This window comes from Triturus cristatus, chromosome 10 (genome assembly GCF_964204655.1).
Source record: "Triturus cristatus chromosome 10, aTriCri1.1, whole genome shotgun sequence".
Classification (NCBI taxonomy): domain Eukaryota; kingdom Metazoa; phylum Chordata; class Amphibia; order Caudata; family Salamandridae; genus Triturus; species Triturus cristatus.
This window is the reverse complement of record NC_140593.1, coordinates 653,100,014-653,121,168: the sequence shown is the minus strand read 5'-3', so window position 1 is coordinate 653,121,168 and position 21,155 is coordinate 653,100,014. Positions and strand designations below refer to the sequence as shown.

Below are 21,155 nucleotides of genomic sequence, written 5' to 3'. Positions count from 1 at the left end.
TCTCACCTTTACGCTGCTGCTGCACCTAGACATCATTGTTTTGTCTGCTTTAAATCACTGCTGCATCAGGGCATCACTGTTTCTCAGCTTTAAACTGCTGCTTCACCACAGCATCACTGATTCTCACCTTTAAACCGCTGCTGCACCAGGGCATCACTGCTTCTCACCTTTAAACCACTGCTTCAACAGAGCATCACTGCTTCTCACCTTTAAGCCGCTGCTGCACCGGTGCATCGCTGCTTCTCACCTTTTTACCGCTGCTGCACCAGGGCATCACTACTTCTTACCTATATACCGCTGCTGCACCAGGGCATCACTACTTCTCACCTATATACTGCTGCTGCCACAGGGCATCACTGCTTCTCCCCTTTAAACCACCGCTGCAGCAGGGCATCACTGCTTCTTACCTTTAAACCACCGCTGCAACAGGGCATCACTGCTTCTTACTTTTACACCGCTGCTGAATCAGGGCATCACTGCTTCTGACGTTTAAACTGATGCTGCACCAGGGCTTCATTGCTTCTCACCTTTAAACTGCCACTGCTCCAGGGCATCCCTGCTTCTCATCTTTACACAGCAGCTGCACAAGGATATCTCTGCTTCTCACCTGTATACCACTGCTGCACCAGAACATTACTGCTTTCCACCTGTATACTGCTGCTGCACCAGGAAACATTGCTTCTCACCTTTACACCACTGCTGCACCAGGACATCCCTGCTTCTTATCTGTAAATTGCTGCTGCCCAGGGCACTGCTGCCTCACCTTTGTCTCATTGCTGCAACGGGGCATCTCTACTTCTCAACTGTATGCTGCTGCTCACCAAGGAATCACTGCTTCTCACCTGTATGCTGCTGCTGCACAAGGGCACTACCTTCTCGCCTTAATACCACAGCTGCAACAAGGCATCACAGCTTCTCACCTGCACACCACTGCTGCACTAGGGAATTACTGCTTCTCACCTGCACACCACTGCTGAACTAGCGAATTACTGCTTCTCACTGCACACCACTGCTGCACTAGGGAATTACTGCTTCTCACCTGCACACCACTGCTGCACTAGGGAATTACTGCTTCTCACCTGCACTACGCTGCTGCAAAAGGGAATTTCCGCTTCTCACCTGTTCACCACTGCTGCACTAGGGAATTACCGCTTCTCACCTTTACACCACTGCTGCACTAGGGAATTACCGCTTCTCACCTGTACACCACTGCTGCACTAGGGAATTACTGCTTCTCACCTGTACACCACTGCTGCACTAGGGAATTACTGTTTCTCACCTGTACAAGACTGGACTGCTGCCCAGAGCATCGGTGCTTCTCAACTGTACACTGCTGCTGAACCACACTGCTGCTGCAGAAGTAAATATTTGCTTCTCACCCGTTTACCTGTGTGGCCAAGCCTAGGGCATCGCCGCTTCACCTATGCCTCACTGCTCCACCAGGGCATCGCTGCTTCTCACTTGTATATCATTGCTGCACCAGGGCGTCACTGCTTCCTACCTTTTTCCTGCTGCTGCACCAGGGCATCACTGTTTTACCAGTGTGTCTCTGTTGCACAGACTATCGCTGCATCACCTGTTTCTCACTGCTGCACCAGGGTGTCACTGTTTTACCAGTGCGTCTCTGTTGCACAGACTATCGCTGCATCACCTGTGTGTCACTGCTGCAGCACGGTGTCACTGCTTCGCATCTGTCTGTCAATGGGCACCAGGGCATCACTGTTTCACTTGTGTGCCCCTGCCACAAAAGGACATCACTGCTTCGACTGAGGGTTCCTGCTGCACAAGGGCATCAAAGATTTACCTCTATGTCCTTCATGCACCATGGCGCCACCGGTTCATCTGTGCGTCACCGCTGCACCAGGACACCTGTACTGCATGTCGGGATCACATCTTCCTGTGTGTAAATCCTGCATCTTTGTAGTGCTGCTTTACCTGTGGGCCACTGCTGCATTAAGCTTCACTACTGTGCCTGCACCATCAATGGTGCATCAGGGCATTGCATCTGTGTCAAAGAATTGCTGCATCTTTGAGGTACTACTGTTTTACCAAAGCAAAAATGACCTGCCTCTGAATCCTGGAAGTAGTGAGGATTTTTCGCAGCACCTGTGCACCTGTGCGCCACTGAAGCATCGCTACTGTGCAAGGCGTGACTGCTGCATCACCGTGCGACTGGTGTACTGGGCACTACGGCTGCATCTTCACATTGCTGCTTCTCCGGGGAATGGCTCATGTACATGGACATCACAGCTGCAAATGTGCACCAGGCTGTTACCGCTGCAGTTGTATGTCATATCTTCAGCTGAACTGCACTGCTAAACTTGGACATTAGTGCTGTAGATCAGCATCATCACTGCACCTGTGAATTCTTACTAATCTGCATATCGTTTCTGCTCTTTCACATTACTGCAGAACCTTTGTATCCCTGCAGGACCTGTAGGTCCTGAAGCAATGCTAGCGTGAACTGGTACATAACTGCTGTCCCTGCGCACCAGTGCTGCACCTATGCATCAATGTTGCACCAGAGCATCGCTGTTGCATTTGTGAATGCCTGCTGCACCAGTGCATCACTCATGCAATGCTGCATCTTGTCATTGCTATCACTGGGCTTCTGCTGCTGGACCTGGGCTTTACTGCTGTACCAGACCTCTGATGCATCGCTGGTGCACTCATGTTGGACCAGGGTTTTACTGCAGTACCAGACCTCACTACTGAACTCATGCATCGCTGGTGCCTTGCTGTTGGACCAGGGTTTTACTGCTGTACCAGACCTCACTACTGAACTCATGCATCGCTGGTGCGTTGCTGTTGGACCTGGGTTTTACTGCTGTACCAGACCTCACTACTGAACTCATGCAACGCTGGTGGATTGCTGTTGGACCAGCGTTTCACTGTTGAACCAGGCCTTGCTACTGAACTGATGCATTGCTCATGCACAGATGCATTTTAGTTGGACCAGAATGCCACTGATGTACCAGGCCTTTCTATTGAACTGATGCATCACAGATGCAGTGATGTTTTGCTATTGGACAAGGGTTTCAGTGCTGCACAAGTCCTTCCTACTGAACTGATGCATCGCTGGTGCACTGATGTTGGACCAGGGTTTTACTGAACTGATGCATCGCTCATGCACTGATGTTGGACCAGGGTTTTACTGAACTGATGCATCGCTCATGCACTGATGTTGGACCAGGGTTTTAATGAACTGATGCATCGCTGGTGCACTGATGTTGGACCAGGGTTTTACTGAACTGATGCATCGCTGGTGCGCTGATATTGGACCAGGGTTTTACTGAACTGATGCATCGCTGGTGCGCTGATGTTGGACCAGGGTTTTACTGAACTGATGCATCGCTGGTGCACTGATGTTGGACCAGGGTTTTACTGAACTGATGCATCGCTCATGCACTGATGTTGGACCAGGGTTTTACTGAACAGATGCATCGCCGGTGCACTGATGTTGGACCAAGGTTTTACTGAACTGATGCATCGCTCATGCACTGATGTTGGACCAGGGTTTTACTGAACTGATGCATCGCTGGTGCACTGATGTTGGACCAGGGTTTTACTGAACTGATGCATCGCTCATGCACTGATGTTGGACCAGGGTTTTACTGAACTGATGCATCGCCGGTGCACTGATGTTGGACCAGGGTTTTACTGAACTGATGCATCTCTGGTGCACTGATGTTGGACCAGGGTTTTACTGAACTGATGCATTGCTGGTGCACTGATGTTGGACCAGGGTTTTACTGAACTGATGCATCGCTGGTGCACTGATGTTGGACCAGGGTTTTACTGAACTGATGCATCGCTCATGCACTGATGTTGGACCAGGGTTTTACTGAACTGATGCATCGCTGGTGCACTGATGTTGGACCAGGGTTTTACTGAACTGATGCATGGCTCATGCACTGATGTTGGACCAGGGTTTTACTGAACTGATGCATCGCTGGTGCACTGATGTTGAACCAGGGTTTTACTGAACTGATGCATCGCCGGTGCATTGATGTTGGACCAGGGTTTTACTGAACTGATGCATCGCTCATGCACTGAGGTTGGACGAGGGTTTTACTGAACTGATGCATCGCTGGTGCACTGATGTTGGACCAGGGTTTTACTGAACTGATGCATCGCTGGTGCACTGATGTTGGACCAGGGTTTTACTGAACTGATGCATCGCTGGTGCACTGATGTTGGACCAGGGTTTTACTGAACTGATGCATCGCCGGTGCACTGATGTTGGACCAGGGTTTTACTGAACTGATGCATCGCCGGTGCACTGATGTTGGACCAGGGTTTTACTGAACTGATGCATCGCTGATGCACTGATGTTGGACCAGGGTTTTACTGAACTGATGCATTGCTGGTGCACTGATGTTGGACCAGGGTTTTACTGAACTGATGCATCGCTGGTGCACTGATGTTGGACCAGAGTTTTACTGAACTGATGCATCGCTCATGCACTGATGTGGGACCAGGGTTTTACTGAACTGATGCATCGCTGGTGCACTGATGTTGGACCAGGGTTTTACTGAACTGATGCATGGCTCATGCACTGATGTTGGACCAGGGTTTTACTGAACTGATGCATCGCTGGTGCACTGATGTTGGACCAGGGTTTTACTGAACTGATGCATCGCCGGTGCATTGATGTTGGACCAGGGTTTTACTGAACTGATGCATCGCTCATGCACTGAGGTTGGACGAGGGTTTTACTGGACTGATGCATCGCTGGTGCACTGATGTTGGACCAGGGTTTTACTGAACTGATGCATCGCTGGTGCACTGATGTTGGACCAGGGTTTTACTGAACTGATGCATCGCTCATGCACTGATGTTGGACCAGGGTTTTACTGAACTGATGCATCGCCGGTGCACTGATGTTGGACCAGGGTTTTACTGAACTGATGCATCGCCGGTGCACTGATGTTGGACCAGGGTTTTACTGAACTGATGCATCGCTCATGCACTGATGTTGGACCAGGGTTTTACTGAACTGATGCATCGCTGGTGCACTGATGTTGGACCAAGGTTTTACTGATGCATCGCTCATGCACTGATGTTGGACCAGGGTTTTACTGAACTGATGCATCGCTGGTGCACTGATGTTGGACCAAGGTTTTACTGAACTGATGCATGGCTCATGCACTGATGTTGGACTAGGGTTTTACTGAACTGATGCATCGCCGGTGCACTGATGTTGGACCAGGGTTTTACTGAACTGATGTATCGCTCATGCACTAATGTTGGACAAGGGTTTTACTGAACTGATGCATCGCCGGTGCACTGATGTTGGACCAGGGTTTTACTGAACTGATGCATCGCTGGTGCACTGATGTTGGACCAGGGTTTTACTGAACTGATGCATCACCGGTGCACTGATGTTGGACCAGGGTTTTACTGAACTGATGCATCGCTCATGCACTGATGTTGGACCAGGGTTTTACTGAACTGATGCATCGCTGGTGCACTGATGTTGGACCAGGGTTTTACTGAACTGATGCATCGATGGTGCACTGATGTTGGACCAGGGTTTTACTGAACTGATGCATCGCTCATGCACTGATGTTGGACCAGGGTTTTACTGAACTGATGCATTGCCGGTGCACTGATGTTGGACCAGGGTTTTACTGAACTGATGCATCGCCGGTGCACTGATGTTGGACCAGGGTTTTACTGAACTGATGCATTGCTGGTGCACTGATGTTGGACCAGGGTTTTACTGAACTGATGCATCGATGGTGCACTGATGTTGGACCAGGGTTTTACTGAACTGATGCATCGCTCATGCACTGATGTTGGACCAGGGTTTTACTGAACTGATGCATCGCCGGTGCACTGATGTTGGACCAGGGTTTTACTGAACTGATGCATCACCGGTGCACTGATGTTGGATCAGGGTTTTACTGAACTGATGCATTGCTGGTGCACTGATGTTGGACCAGGGTTTTACTGAACTGATGCATCGCTGGTGCACTGATGTTGGACCAGGGTTTTACTGAACTGATGCATCGCCGGTGCACTGATGTTGGACCAGGGTTTTACTGAACTGATGCATCGCCGGTGCACTGATGTTGGACCAGGGTTTTACTGAACTGATGCATTGCTGGTGCACTGATGTTGGACCAGGGTTTTACTGAACTGATGCATCGCTGGTGCACTGATGTTGGACCGTGATCCTTCAAAGCGTCTCTGTGAACCCTAGAAGTAATAAACTTCCACCAATAAGGAAGCCTCCTCTCAAGGAGCTGATTGAGGGTAGTCGCTAGGGGAAGTGGCACCCCGTCAGCCAGACCCAGCCAAAGGAGACACTCATCCCAAAACATCAATGTCACGCCCTCTCTGAACAGAAACACAAGCAACCCGAGACCAGATTTTAGCACTATCCCTGGACACGGAACCCCGCTGAAGGTGATTCATGTATCAAAAATATGGTGGGTTGAAATGTTTAAATTAATGTGAACCACTGATGACATGTCTTGGCACCGTTTTTTAGATGGTCCTTTACAGTCAAGGACCAACCACATGCAAATCAGTCCATGTGCAGTGACGCTGGCAGGTTCCTGGTCTGACATTTGCGGGTTTTATCCCCTCATACACTGACAGAGGAGGCATTGGAAGACTTTTGAAGGGCCAGATGGCCAGGCAGGATGTTGAAGGATGTCCGCTATAGGGATATGCTCCCCTTGTTATCATAAACACATGAGCACAATGAGCGTTGCAGACGTGCTAATCCCTGGGGTTTGCAGAAGCGGGATTACTGACTGTCTCAGGGTGGGGCCCCAAGGTTCGCAAGGGATAGTGTTTCTATTCGACTCTGGAAACCATGGATGCTATTATCAATTGCCCCTCACGCACCGCAGTAGCCTCTCTCAATTGAACATTAGTTTTTATATACACTACAGCCTCGTGCCCACCGGACTCCTCAAAGAACCCTCGAAGCTACTGATAGAAACACTGTGAGGATTTCCTGAAAGCATGGAGATTTAATTGAAACAATTAGTTGTTAGTTGAATAGTGAAAATTAAACAAAAATTGGATGCTTATCTCCATGAGATCAGTTTGATTAAGCAGAGTAATGTCCGTCCTGATGTAGTGTCTGACTCCCCCTTCTCCCCCTTGCTGGGGCTGCGCTGGGCATGGGACGGTTTCAGAGCACAGAGACATTATTGTATACAGGCGCGCAACACCCATTGGGCTCACCGGGCTTCAGCCCCCCCCGTCGTGTGTGACAGCCCGGCTGAGACAGCCTCGCGGGCTGGCGTCCCTCTAATTGCAGCTGCACCAGAGTACTTCACGGGTCTTTAAAAGACCATTTACTCGTTAATGAGGCTTTTGTTGTGCTTTCGCCCTTTCTTACAGCCACTCTGCCTATGGCCGGGAGACTTAGCCCCCCCGAAATCTTTTTCAGCCCCCCCCGAAATTTGGCTCTAGTTGCCCGCCTGATTGTATACAGAGGCCAGTCACCTCGTTACCATAAACACTGCCCCCGGGTCCCTTCCGACTGGCTCACCTGAGGCCTGCAGCTTCGGTGGCAGGTAGGGGCGGGCTGCAGAAGACCACGAGCATCAATTCTTAAATTATGGTTTCGGTCTCACTGCCTGGGACCCACCGGCCGCCTGACGTGCAGGTTACGCTACGCTGCGGCTGCGCATGTCAATACTGGCCCACCCTTGCCCACCCTATGCCTCACCCTGATGCTGAAAACCACGCAGCTGCGTGCTGCGCAAAATTTCTTCACGTACGCGCCAGTGGGAGTTATTTTAAAAGTACGTTACAGAAAGACCCTGCTGTCTGCAAACGTACTGTGTGCCGAGGGGGCCCCTGGAGCTCAGGCCCCCCCGCAACGCGGGGGCTGCGGGGGCCTGTGTTACGCCCCTGGTTTCTTTGTTGTTGTGTTTTTTAGGACGAATAGCATGCTAACAACATCTTGGGGACATTTGGAAAGCTTACATGGAATGCGTTCCGCCTATTGTTTTCCATTGGCTTTGTGGTTTGTAACACACATTTGCTTGATTTCTATTTGCAGGCTTTTTGCTTGATTTCTATTTGCAGGCTCTATTTGTTTTAGACTGTCCAGCTCGAGTTCGTCCCTTCTATTGCCCAAACCATGTTTACTGTATTCATCCTGTAAACAGGCCTCTAATTCTTGTTTTCATCTTGTCACATTTGCTGTGCATTTAAAGACAGAGGTGAAATGTCAGGCTCCGTATTCCATGGAGCTTGATGTTTACTTTTCTTTCTCTTTTTTTAAAGTTTGAAGTTTATTGTGCAATAAAACAATATGGAAAATAACATGAAATAAGAAATACAATATATCTCCATTGGATTATAAATACAAGAGGAGAAAAGGAACCAAAAACATTATCGTTATCAAAGAACATATTGTATGCAACAAAGTGAAAGAAGGGGGGAAGGAGAAGGAAAGGAGAAAAGGAATATATCTGAAACTTTATATCTCTAAAAACAACAAGAAATAACTCTAAAAACAACAAGAAATAACAATTACATAGAGTTCACTGAGTGTAAGAAAAATCAATTTAAGCATAAAAGCCTCGTATTGCAAATACGAAATACAACGTTAGGGGCAATATGATGAGATAGAAAAGAAGAAAACAAAAAAGACAATACATTTTATCAAGGAGGTTTACGGACTTCATCTGCCTTGTTAATCTGTGTTGTGGTGGAAGAAGGAGCAACCGAGGTTAGGTAAGTAGTCAAAGGAAGCCACACTAGGTCTCTTTTTATAGATAAAGAGATAGGAGTAACGTAATTAGTATCTAGTCTGTGATTAAAACAGACGGCATTCCACCAAGCTCTAAAAGTGACCTTGTCTGCCTGTTTCCAATTGGACATTATTAAATGGAGGGCCACTGCTGGTAATAAATCTATTAATTTGAAATTCAGTGGAGATTGGGGTCATTGAGGAGATAGGGATCCTAAGAAAATGGTAGAAAGAGAGAAAGGGACACTAGTTTTAAAGATTTTGTTAATTTGGGACCAAACTAAAAACCAAAAACGAGAAATAGGAGGACATTCAAAAAGCATATTTTTCAGGTCTGCATGTGTGCAGGGACATGACCAACAGGTGGGTGATGAATCCGGGGAGAAAGAAGCCAATTTAGTAGGGGTGAATAAGAGGTGTTGGTAAACAAAATAAAGGGTTTGAGAAATGTTAGAAGCTCGGGAGGTTTTATGAAGTTTAAGCCATAATTTATCCCAAATAAGGGTTGACCAGCAGTCTGTTAAGTCCTTTTCCCAAGTCAATTCAGCCTTCGTCTTGTCTCTATCTGAAGAGAGAAATAAAGTTTTATATAAAGAGAGCTGAAGGAGAAGAAGTCAATAAGGGAAAAATAGTGAAACATTTGGAAAGTAAGTTAGGAGCAGATCCTAGAGAATTAAGATATTGAGTAAGTTAGGGGGGTAGGAGAGCATGTTGCACTTTAAAAGATGTCAGTAATGAAAATTTCTTTTGAAGATCAGAAAGGGATAAGGGTACCTTATCTAATAATAATTGAGAGATCCAATACAATCCCTTAAGCCTCCAAGATTTCCAATATATGGTGCGTTTTGTTATACGTAATAAAGTATTATGCCAAATGGACTGTTGATCTAGGGAAGAAAATGAAGGATGTGAGGAAGGTAGGAGAGGTATGAGAAGATTACGTGTATGAGAGATGACAAGGGAGCGGAAGGAAGGAGTATTGTTGGTAAAAGCAAGAGACTCTTGAAAGTAAAATGGGGATAAAAGACATTTTTCCATAGTGATTAAAACTGGAGGGTGAATACATTGATCATTGGAAAGCCAACAAGACGATTGTTTTAAAGAAAATGCGTAGTGGTATGATTTAAAATCGGGAAATTTAAGACCACCAGAGGATTTATCTGCTTTCAAAGAAGATAGGGCGATGCGTGGTGATTTACCTTTCTAGAGAAACTTTGTTAACAGGGAGTCAATTTTCTTAAAATATAAGCCGGGTATATGTAAAGGGATCATGGACAAAATGTACAAAATCAAAGGGGAAAGCATCATTTTGATGGAATCTAATCTGCCCCACCAAGAGAGAAAAAGTGGGTGCCAACGGTCAATAGTATTAGACAAGGTTTTGATAAGAGTCAAAATTTAACTTCAAAGTTTCAGAAATGCTTGAGGAATCCATAGACCTAAATATTTTATTTTAGAAGACTGCCAAGAAAAGCCAGTAGGTTCAAAATCATGCTTAAGGCACGTCCTGTTGAGGGGTAGGATTTCGCATTTGTCCGAATTAAGATGATATCCGGATAGTTGGGAAAAGGAGTCTACCTGATTGAGGAAAGAGGGAATAGATGAGACCGGATTGGAACAATATAAAAGAATGTCATCTGCATATGGGAACAATTTGACATGAGCAGTACTGTTGGAAAACCACACTCCCACTCTGAAAGGGTGGTGGTGGTCTTCCGGACACACTGTGGTAGCTTGGCTCGAGTGGTCAGGAATCAGGCTCCGTGCTAAGCATACGACATACCCATACAATAACCATGCGTGCATCCGTTCCAAAAACGACTCTACACCGTAAAAATTATGAAAATATCTTTCTTTATCTTCTTTTTCTCTTAGTTGCTGATTGGATAAAATAAATAACAATCACAATATACAAACTTTTTAGACAGTGCAGGACAAATAAATACTGGCTGAATGATTCAATAAATAGGGGTGATCATAAATAAAGAAGGCATAAATATAAGTGCAATACATACAGGCAATTAAATATTCTGAGGCAATAAATACTGTAAACCAATAAATATTGTGCATCAATAAATACTGTGGACCAATAAATACAGTGAAGCAATAAATAGGTTAAATACAATAAATACAGTGCCCCTAATAAATACTTAAAAGCTGACAGTGACACTCATAGAATCAGATCACTTTTGAATTCCTAAGGGCTGATTTGGCCCAGGCACAGCTTGTGGGGATGTGGAAGGCTTGGGGGTGTCTACTCCCTGGCTTGGACAAGGCTGAGGCCTAAACTGAGGTAGATCAAGGGGGGAATACCAGAGACCTGGCTCTCTCCCTCCACACATCTTCTCTAGATTAGTCCCAGCTCACCCCTGGCACAGTCAGGTTGGTTCCAGCACCTCCCTAGCCCCTTAGAGCAGTCTCTCAGGTCTCCACAGGGCCTTAGGCGCCCTCTACTCCACTTACTGCCCTTTTTCTGATGCTCCGACGCCGCTGGAGTCGTGTCGACGCCGTGAGGCGGTTCCGGTTTCGATGTCGGCGGCCTCGGTTCGATCTCGACCTCCGATTCGATGGCGTCGGGCAGTCTTTACTCGATGTCGACTTCGGGCGGCTCCGGTCCGATGGCGACCTCAACTTCGATGACGTCGGCCGGCCTTGACTCGATGTCGACTTCCGGCGGCTCCGGAGTGCGATCCTCACTCCCGACCTCCGGTGCTCCTCTCCTTAGGTTTCCGGCGACTCCGGAGTGCGACCTCCACTCCCGACCTCCGGCACGATTCTCACAGGTTCCGGCGACTCCGGAGTGCGATCCTCACTCCCGACCTCCGGTACACCTCACCTCGGTCTCCGACGACTCCGGAGGGCGGACTTCACTCCTCCGATGACGCCGCTCACTCGACCTCGGGTGACTTCCTCCTCGACCTCTGGTACTCCTCACGACCTCTGACGGCGCCCTCTCTCGACCTCTGGCGGCTCCGGGTACGACGTCTGCTTTTCCAGTCAGCGCCGCTTCTCCACCTCGGGCTCCAGGTCTCAGGCTACTCGACGTCGGACTCCAGGGAAACCAGTTTCCAGGTCAGGATCTTGCTGTTCTCTGTTTCTAAGGCCTGTTCCTGCTGTCCAGGTCCTTAGGATGGTGTTTCTGACTTCTTCCCACACAGGGCTCCAGGCTGGGCTCAGTCAGTAGGGACTAGTATCAAGGGTGGGTTTATGGACCCCACTCCAGGCACAAGTTTCCACCCCTGCTGCCTCACTCCTTCCTCCTTCAGGTTTCTGCTGCTCACTCTTCACCAGTCAGGTGCCAACTGCCAGCTCCAACTGCCAACTCTCTGTCTTAGCTTCCCAACATTCTAAACCGCCTCCAACTGTCACAGGGTTCTGGAATGTTCTGGAAGGTGCTGGTAGGTTCCAGTGGATGCTGGTGATGTCACAGGTGGCCACCATTTTGTGCTCCAGGCCCTCAGACAGAAGTTTCAGGGGTAGCTAAAATGGCTCCCTGAATCTGCAGCAACACGAAAAAGTCTGGTGGTTCCCAAAAAGGAAAAATTCAAACAGGGTTTGAGGCAAAAGTGGGACAAAATAAATAATGATGAGGAGGGACCACCCAAAGGGCTGACAGGTCTAACACGCGTCCCCCCCAGCTGAAAGTGGGGAGAGCTACCCAACCCCTTGGGAGTTCTCATCACTAAGGCGGAAATACCTTGAGAGACCGTCTGCATTGGCGTGGTCCACTCCAGGCCGATGTTCCACCTGAAAGTCCATTCCCTGTAGGGAAATAGACCACCTCAACAACTTGGGATTCTCCCCCTTCATTTGCATCAGCCAACGAAGGGGTCTGTGGTCGGTCTGAACTAGGAAGTGCGAGCCAAACAGGTATGGCCGCAACTTCTTCAGAGCCCATACCACTGCAAAGGCTTCACGCTCTATTGCACTCCACTTCTGTTCCCTGGGAAGTAGTCTCCGGGATAGGAAGACCACGGGTTGATCCAGACCCTCTTCGTTGAGTTGCGATAACACTGCCCCAATGCCATGTTCTGATGCATCTGTCTGGACAATGAACTCCTTGGAAAAGTCTGGGGCCTTTAAGACCGGGGCCTCGCACATGGCTTTCTTCAATCTCTCAAAGGCTTGCTGACAAGCCTCCGTCCAGACTACCCGTCGAGGTTGTTTCTTGGACGTGAGCTCCGTGAGGGGGGGCTACGATGGTACCGTACCCCTTCACGAAGCGGCGGTAGTATCCCGTGAGGCCCAAAAATGCTCGGACCTCAGTCTGTGTCTTGGGGGGTTCCCAGGCCATGATGGCCTCGATCTTCGCCTGGAGGGGTTGCACCGCTCCCCTACCCACCAAGTGTCCAAGGTACACTACCGACCCCTGCCCGATCTGGCACTTGCTGGCCTTGATCGTCAATCCAGCTTGTCTCAGGGCCTGGAGAACAGCTTGCAGGTGACGCAAGTGATCCTCCCAGCTGTTACTGAAGACGGCTATGTCATCCAGATAAGCAGCAGAGAAACTCTCCATTCCGGTGAGGATCTGCTTTACCAGGCGCTGAAACGTGGCAGGTGCGTTCTTGAGCCCAAAGGGCATCACACAGAACTGGTAGTGGCCATTGGGCGTGGAGAAGGCTGACCTTTCCCTTGCTCCATCAGTCAAAGAGATCTGCCAGTACCCAGAAGTAAGGTCAAAGGTACTTAGATATTGGGCAGCTCCCAGCCGGTCAATCAATTCATCCGCCCTAGGGATCGGATGAGCATCAGTTTTGGTCACTGAATTCAGTCCCCGATAGTCCACACAGAACCTCAGTTCTGGTTGGGCACCCGGTGGTGCAGCTTTTGGTACTAACACCACCGGACTGGACCAGGGGCTGCTAGAAGGTTCGATCACTCCTAGCTCCAGCATCTTAGTGACTTCACTATGAATGCTGGCCTTCACCTTGTCTGACATCCGGTAGATCTTGGACTTCACAGGTGGGCTGTCTCCTGTGTCCACGTCATGGACGCACAGGTGAGTCCTACCCGGGACAAGGGAGAACAACGAAGAGTACTGCCCCAGGACCTGGCGACAGTCCTCCTGCTGTTCAGGAGTTAGAGATGGGGAGAGAATCACTCCCTCCACCGACCCATCCTTTTCTTGAGACGCAAACAGATCAGGGAGAGGCTCGCTTTCCACGTCCTCTCCTCCGTCAGTCACCATCATCAAGATGACTTCGGGCCTCTCGTGGTGGGGTTTGAGGCGGTTGGCATGCAGCACCCGCAGGGGCTGACGAGGGGTCTTCAGGTCCACCAAGTAGGTAGCCTTACCCTTCTTCTCCAACACCTCAAAGGGTCCTGACCAGCGATCCTGGAGGGCACTAAGCTCTCCTGGTTCGATCACCCACACCTTCTGGCCAGGCTCCAACTCCACCGGGTGAGCATTGTGGTCATACCACGCCTTCATCACTGCTTGGCTGGCTTCCAAGTTGTCAGAAGCTTGCTTCCACAACTTAGCCATTTGGCTCCGGAAGGCCAGCATGTAGCTCACCACATCCTGGGGAAGCTTTCTGGGAGTTCTTTCCCATCCGTCTCTCACCAGGTTGAGAGGTCCACGTACAGGGTGCCCATACAGAAGCTCGAAGGGGCTGAAGCCCACTCCCTTCTGTGGCACTTCCCTGTAAGAAAAGAGTAAACAGGGCAGGAGGACGTCCCATTTCCTCCGCAGGCTTTCAGGCAGACTTCTGATCATGCCCTTCAAGGTTTTGTTAAACCTCTCCACCAGACCATTTGTCTGGGGGTGGTAAGGAGTGGTGAACCGGTATGTCACTCCACACTCCTTCCACATGGCCCGCATGTACGCTGACATGAAGTTGGTCCCCCTGTCGGACACAACTTCCTTGGGAAAACCCACTCGGGTAAAGATTCCCATCAGGGCCCTAGCCACAACAGGTGCTGTTATGGTCCTCAGAGGTATTGCCTCTGGGTACCGTGTGGCATGATCCACCAAAACCAGGATAAACCTGTGACCAGCTGTAGTCGGCGGATCTAATGGACCCACAATGTCGATGCCCACCCTTTCAAAGGGGGTGCTAACGACAGGAAGTGGTTTCAGGGGAGCTTTCAGCTTCACCCCTGTTTTCCCACTGGCTTGGCAAGACACACATGTCCGGCAGTAGGTATCGGACGACACTTTCATCTGAGGCCAATAAAAGTGTGGGACAAGACGGGCGAAGGTCTTGTCTTGCCCCAGGTGTCCTGCCAATGGTATCTCGTGAGCCAACTCCAGAAGGAAGGCTCGATAACGTTGAGGGACTACCAAGGCTTGTGACGATCCGTGTAGGGGTGCCTTGGGTTCACTGTAGAGGAGGCCATCCTCCCAGTAAACACTGTAGTTCCCTTCAACGTTCCCTGCTGCCTGGGCTTCGGCCTGTCGCCTCAGCCCCTCAAGGGTAGGGCACTCCCTCTGGCCCTGGCAGAATTCCTCCCTGGACGGGCCTCCCTCCACGTGCCACTCGGCCGGGATGGGTAGGTCCTCCAGGTTGGTAACGTCCCCCACCGCAGACTCCTGGTCCACCACCTCCGGTGGCCTATCCGTCCTACGGGGTGTGGACGCCGAGGCAGGCTCCTCCTGTCCTCGGTTCTTCCCTTGACCGGCAGCTGGCTGGGCCTTTGTTCCAGGCTCCAGCCGAAATGAACTCCCTCTTCGGGTAGTCGCGGACCTTGTGCTAACACAGGCCCAATCAGGTGTACCCAGCATCTCGGTGTGAGTCCGGTATTCCACCTCCTTCCAAGCGTTGTGCTCCATGTCATTCCCCAACAGACAATCGACTGGCACGGCAGGGCTTACGGCAACTCGAAGTGAACCTGCAACCCCCCCCCATTCAAAGGGAACCTCGGCCACTGGATAGTGGCCTGTTCTGCCGTCAGCCATCGCGGCTGGGTGGAGTACATCGGGAATTACCTGCTCTGGAGACACCAGTTGGCTACGCACCATAGTCATACTGGCTCCTGTGTCTCTCAGAGCCTCCCCTCTTTGGCCGTTGATGGTGACCCACTGCCCATACTTTGCGGTATTTGCGGGCACCTGGATCTTGGGAACCATCTCCCGTTCTCCCAGGGACACTAAAGTGACACCCGCCCACTCCCTTCCCTTAGTTAAGGGCATCTCCTCCCCGAGCACTACACTAGCTACTCCGGGGGTCTTTCCTCCAGTGGGAGGGGGTGGTCGTTTCAAGCACTTCGGATCTCCTTTATAGTGTCCAACGCCACCGCACTCATAGCAATGGACAACCCTTGGCTGCTGACTCTGGCCAGGATTAGGGTTTCTGGGTGGGTTAGCCCTAGGGGTGAATCCTGTTCCCTTCCCTTGGAAGTTATTTTGGGGGCCTTTGGAGAACTCCTTTTTCTTTTCCCCTCCCTCTTTCTTCTGGGGGGCGCCCTGTCCGGCCTTTTGAGTATCCCCTCCAGTCCCCCTTGTGGACACCCGGGTACTAGCCCAAATGTCCGCCTCCTCAGCAAGCTTCCGGGGACTGGTCAGCTTGCTATCCACCAGGTGTTGCCGCAGTTCAGGGAAACATTTCTCGAGCAGGTGTTCCTTCAGTACTAGGTCAAACAACCCCTCGTAGTTCCTCACTTCACTGCCCTGAATCCAACCTTCCAGTGCCTTCTTTGCATAGTCCAGGAAGTCCACCCAATTCTGTGTGCCCAGTTTGTGACTACCCCTGAACTTCTGTCTGTACTTTTCGGGTGTTAGTCCAAACTTCCTTATGAGCGCCAGTTTCATGGTGGGGTAGTGGGTCTGCTCATCCTCTTCGAGGGCCAATAAAGCATCCCTACCAGCTGGAGGCATGTACTTGTACAATCCCCCTCCCCAGTACTTCTCTGGAACCCCATGGGCCCTTAACGAGACCTCATAGGCCGCTAGCCACTTGGCGATATCATCACCCACCCCATAGCTAGCTACTATGTCCTTTGGCAGGTAGGGTTTAGGTTCCCTGGTGATCTCTTGGGTTTGGCTGCCACCATTAGGAACAGGTTGTGCCCCGATTCTCAGGATCTGAAGATCTATTTCTTTCAGTCGTAATTCATGGGCCATCCTCTGCTCCTCCTTCTCCTTCTCCAGCCTTGCTAAGTCCCATGTGAGCTGTCTTTTCTCCCTCCGGTCTGTTAACTCCACTTCAGACAAGCCACCGCTAGAGGCACTGCTGCCCTTCCTGGAAATGGTTCTGGGCCCCGCTGACAGGTTCCCCACCTCAGGTTGGTACATCTCAGCCCCCTCGGTGTCAGGCTCTCCATCCCTGTCTTCCTCCTCAGCCTTGCTTTCCCGTCGTGCCTCCCCCCAAGCCCTTAAGCTGGTTTGGAGTGCACCCTTCTTTGCTCCTGGGGGACAGTACACCCCCTCCCGCTGGCAAAACTCCCTGAGTTGGGCCACAGTGTACGTTTCTAGATTTTCTAGTACAAACTCCATCTCGCCCACTCAGGTTAGAGGACAGGTTTTGTGCAGTAACTATGCAGGGGGGTACCTTTAATAATACCTCCTCCCACCACCAGAGTAAATTTGGAAAAAACAAAAACCCACAATTAGGAAGGCCGCTTTGAGAAAACTCCCGGTGTAGGCCTATGGACTACCCACAGTTATGGTTGAGTATACGTATGCACAGCTCTATCCCACCGCTGAACACCAATTAATGTTGGAAAACCACACTCCCACTCTGAAAGGGTGGTGGTGGTCTTCCGGACACACTGTGGTAGCTTGGCTCGAGTGGTCAGGAATCAGGCTCCGTGCTAAGCATACGACATACCCATACAATAACCATGCGTGCATCCGTTCCAAAAACGACTCTACACCGTAAAAATTATGAAAATATCTTTCTTTATCTTCTTTTTCTCTTAGTTGCTGATTGGATAAAATAAATAACAATCACAATATACAAACTTTTTAGACAGTGCAGGACAAATAAATACTGGCTGAATGATTCAATAAATAGGGGTGATCATAAATAAAGAAGGCATAAATATAAGTGCAATACATACAGGCAATTAAATATTCTGAGGCAATAAATACTGTAAACCAATAAATATTGTGCATCAATAAATACTGTGGACCAATAAATACAGTGAAGCAATAAATAGGTTAAATACAATAAATACAGTGCCCCTAATAAATACTTAAAAGCTGACAGTGACACTCATAGAATCAGATCACTTTTGAATTCCTAAGGGCTGATTTGGCCCAGGCACAGCTTGTGGGGATGTGGAAGGCTTGGGGGTGTCTACTCCCTGGCTTGGACAAGGCTGAGGCCTAAACTGAGGTAGATCAAGGGGGGAATACCAGAGACCTGGCTCTCTCCCTCCACACAACTTCTCTAGATTAGTCCCAGCTCACCCCTGGCACAGTCAGGTTGGTTCCAGCACCTCCCTAGCCCCTTAGAGCAGTCTCTCAGGTCTCCACAGGGCCTTAGGCGCCCTCTACTCCACTTACTGCCCTTTTTCTGATGCTCCGACGCCGCTGGAGTCGTGTCGACGCCGTGAGGCGGTTCCGGTTTCGATGTCGGCGGCCTCGGTTCGATCTCGACCTCCGATTCGATGGCGTCGGGCAGTCTTTACTCGATGTCGACTTCGGGCGGCTCCGGTCCGATGGCGACCTCAACTTCGATGACGTCGGCCGGCCTTGACTCGATGTCGACTTCCGGCGGCTCCGGAGTGCGATTCTCACTCCCGACCTCCGGTGCTCCTCTCCTTAGGTTTCCGGCGACTCCGGAGTGCGACCTCCACTCCCGACCTCCGGCACGATTCTCACAGGTTCCGGCGACTCCGGAGTGCGATCCTCACTCCCGACCTCCGGTACACCTCACCTCGGTCTCCGACGACTCCGGAGGGCGGACTTCACTCCTCCGATGACGCCGCTCACTCGACCTCGGGTGACTTCCTCCTCGACCTCTGGTACTCCTCACGACCTCTGACGGCGCCCTCTCTCGACCTCTGGCGGCTCCGGGTACGACGTCTGCTTTTCCAGTCAGCGCCGCTTCTCCACCTCGGGCTCCAGGTCTCAGGCTACTCGACGTCGGACTCCAGGGAAACCAGTTTCTAGGTCAGGATCTTGCTGTTCTCTGTTTCTAAGGCCTGTTCCTGCTGTCCAGGTCCTTAGGATGGTGTTTCTGACTTCTTCCCACACAGGGCTCCAGGCTGGGCTCAGTCAGTAGGGACTAGTATCAAGGGTGGGTTTATGGACCCCACTCCAGGCACAAGTTTCCACCCCTGCTGCCTCACTCCTTCCTCCTTCAGATTTCTGCTGCTCACTCTTCACCAGTCAGGTGCCAACTGCCAGCTCCAACTGCCAACTCTCTGTCTTAGCTTCCCAACATTCTAAACCGCCTCCAACTGTCACAGGGTTCTGGAATGTTCTGGAAGGTGCTGGTAGGTTCCAGTGGATGCTGGTGATGTCACAGATGGCCACCATTTTGTGCTCCAGGCCCTCAGACAGAAGTTTCAGGGGTAGCTAAAATGGCTCCCTGAATCTGCAGCAACACGAAAAAGTCTGGTGGTTCCCAAAAAGGAAAAATTCAAACAGGGTTTGAGGCAAAAGTGGGACAAAATAAATAATGATGAGGAGGGACCACCCAAAGGGCTGACAGATCTGAGGATCCTGTCTGATCTTGGTTAAAAAAGGTTCCAATGCAATTATAAATAAGAGAGGAGATAGTGGACAACCTTGCCGTACTCCTCTAAAAAATGGAAAATAATCTGAAGTCTTACCGTTAATGAAAATAGATGCTTTAGGGCCAGAATATAATAAGGAAATAAAAAAGATTAGTTTGGGAGGTAAACCTATCCAATCTAAGGCTTTAAACATAAAATCCCATCCAATTCTGTCAAAAGCTTTTTCTCCATCTAAAGCTATAGCTGCAATGGGATAATCTAGAGAGGAGGCTTTATTAAGGATGTTAAAGAAGACTCTGGAGTTATCAGAAGATAACTTACCTTTTACGAAACCCGATTGTTCCGAACCAATAAGATAGGGTAAAATAGGGTCAATACGAAGAGCAAGGATTTTTGCAAAGATTTTATAGTCAAGATTAACTAAAGAAATTGGACGATAATTCTTGCAAAGGGATGGATCTTTATTATCTTTAGGGATTAAACAAATCATGGCTTCTTGAAAAGTTCCACATGAGGAGCCAGCTGCAATAAAAGAGTTAAAAAGATTTAATAGTTTTGGAAGAAGTAAAGAGGCAAGAAAGCATAGAATTCAATAGTAAATCCGTCAGGACCAGGAGCTTTCCCTCTTTTTAATACCGAGACTGCAAGTGTAATTTCTGCTAGAGTAATATCCTTATCCAGAGAAGCAAAATCAATATGAAGGGAGGAGGGGGGTTCAATAGATTGAAAATAAGAAGACAAATCATGGGGGATGGTTGATGTTCAGGAGTATATAAAGTTTTTTAGAAGGAGACAAATTGATTTAAAATATCACCCTCTTTAAAAAATGAATTACCAGTATTATCCCGTATGGACTCTACCCTAGTTCGATCTCGTCTTATTTTCAAGTAATTCGCTAATAATTTTCCCATTTTGTTTTGGCCCCCATAACAACAGGAACTACTTCTTAAGAGATAGGATGATGCAGCTTCTGTAGCTATCTTATTGAAAGTGATTTTGGCATCAATAAGAATTTTTAAGGATGATTCAGTATTTGAGTTATAATAAGTGAGTTCAAGTTGCTTGATCTTGGCAAGTAAAAGGGGAGATTGGACCTCAAAAGCCCTCTTTTTCTTAGAAACAAAGTTCATTATGGAACCCCTGGCAGCAGCTTTGAAAGAGTCCCAGATCATCACAGGAGAGGTATTTGGAGTAGAATTCAAAGAAAAGAACTCTGACATAAACGCGTTGAATTGGCTTGAAAAATTAGGGTCAGACAGCAAGGTATTATTGAAATGCCATCTACCAGCATGTTGAAATAAGAGAAGTAAATCAAACTCAACAGATACTGGGGCATGATCTGAAATTAAAATAGATCCAATATCAGAGTGTAAGACTAGTTGGGATAGGGATTTACTAAGAAAAAGATAGTCAATTCGGGATTGTGAGTGGTGAGGAGGGGAATAGAAACTGTATTCTCGAAGATCAGGATTGCAAAGTCTCCATATGTCAGTTAACGATTTACATTGTATAGCAGAAGTAAATTGTGTGTGCATTTTAGTGTTAACAAAGCTCACTGAGGAATGTCTGTCTAATAAGGGATCTAGAACTTGATTACAATCTCCACCAAAAACAATGTATTCATCATCAAATAAACAAAGTTTTTCAGAAATATGAGTCCAGAACACATTGTCAACATTAACTGCTGCATATACATTGAAAAGAACTATAGGTATTTGATTAATAAGAAGTTTAAGAATTACCCAACGACCATCTAAGTCTAATTCTTGATGAATTACTGAAATCTGAAATTTCTTGTGAC

The 21,155-nt window shown here is 48.9% G+C and overlaps 1 protein-coding gene across 1 annotated transcript in view; it reads right to left on the bottom strand.

Moving 5' to 3' along the window:
• Positions 1 to 21,155, bottom strand: part of ROGDI (rogdi atypical leucine zipper) — a 765,793-nt gene that overhangs the window by 411,053 nt on the left and 333,585 nt on the right. The window lies entirely within an intron of this gene.